This window comes from Labeo rohita, unplaced genomic scaffold (assembly GCF_022985175.1).
Source record: "Labeo rohita strain BAU-BD-2019 unplaced genomic scaffold, IGBB_LRoh.1.0 scaffold_78, whole genome shotgun sequence".
Taxonomy (NCBI): domain Eukaryota; kingdom Metazoa; phylum Chordata; class Actinopteri; order Cypriniformes; family Cyprinidae; genus Labeo; species Labeo rohita.
The window spans coordinates 430,145-431,652 of NW_026129722.1; positions in this window are offsets into that span (position 1 = coordinate 430,145).

Sequence of the window (1,508 nt, forward strand, 5' to 3'; positions counted from 1 at the left end):
ATAAATAAATAAATAAAATAATTACTAAGCACTTTGTTTTATTTCTTTTATTTCAATTATAATTTGTCCATGCATTAAATAAAGCAGTGTCTGCTATTATGTATTTATTTATTTTTTATGATTTGCACATTGCCATTTGTTACGAACAATTGTTTGTTTGTTTGTTTTTTAAATAAATAAATAAATAAAATACCCACTAAGGACTGTCCAGCGCTGTAATAATGTATTTATTTATGATTTGCACATTTAATTTATGATTTGCAAATCGCCATTTGCAATGTAATGTTAAATACGTTTTTTAAATAAATAAATAAATTAATTAATCAATTAATAAAATACTCACTAAGCACTGTCCAGTGCTTTATTGATGTATTTATTTATGATTTTCACATTTAACTTAAGATTTACAAATCTCCATGTGTTATGTAATATTCAGCAGGTTTTTAAAATAAAAAATAATTTAAAAAAATACTCACTAAGCACTGTCCAGCGCTTTAATAATTTATTTATTTATTTATGATTTACAAATCGTAATTTGTAATACAATGTTTAGTACGTAAATAAATAAATATAAAAATATCTTTATTTATATATAAATAAATAAATAAATAAATAAATAAATAAATACTTAGCACTGTTCAGCGCTTTATTAATTAAATAAAGTATTTTATTTATGATTTGCAAATCGCCATTTGTAATATAATGTTCAATAGGTTTTTAAAATAAATAAATAAATATATTAAATAAAAACTTACCAAGCACTGCAGCGATTTATTAATTTATTTTTTATTTATGATTTTCACATTTAATTTATGATTTGCAAATCGCAATTTGTAATGTAATGTTCAATACGTTTATAAAATAAATAAATAAATAAATAAATAAATACTAAGCACTGTTCAGCGCTTTATTAATTTATTTTTTATTTATGATTTTCACATTTAATTTATGATTTGCAAATCGCCATTTGCAATGTAATGTTCAATACGTTAAAAAAAAAATAAAATAAAACAAATACTAAGCACTGTCCAGCGCTTTATTCATTTATTTTTATTTACGATTTGCACATTTAATTTATGATTTGCACATTGCCATTTGTAATGTGCAATACGTTTAAATAGACAAAACATAAATAACTAAATAAATACATACGTAAATAAAGCGATGTCCTTTGCTTTATTTATTTATTTATTTAAGTTCAAATATTGTTACAAAGAGAGACAGAGAGACTGGCCTCTAGTGGACGCAGTGGAACTGCAGTTACTGGACAGACGATCAAAAACAGTCCCTCTCTCTGATGCAGCCCTTCAGTTTATTTGTGACTCAAACAAGAATTTAAAAATAGATCTGCTCTTTAAAGTTTTAAAAATAGAAACATCAAAAATCACATTTTTCTCCGTGTTTGACCCACTTTCACTGTCTGTCAGACGGCATTAAGACCGCGCGGAGGAGTCTGAGGACGCGCGCCACGTCCACGAGCGCTCACCTGCAGCGGGGTGTCACGCGCA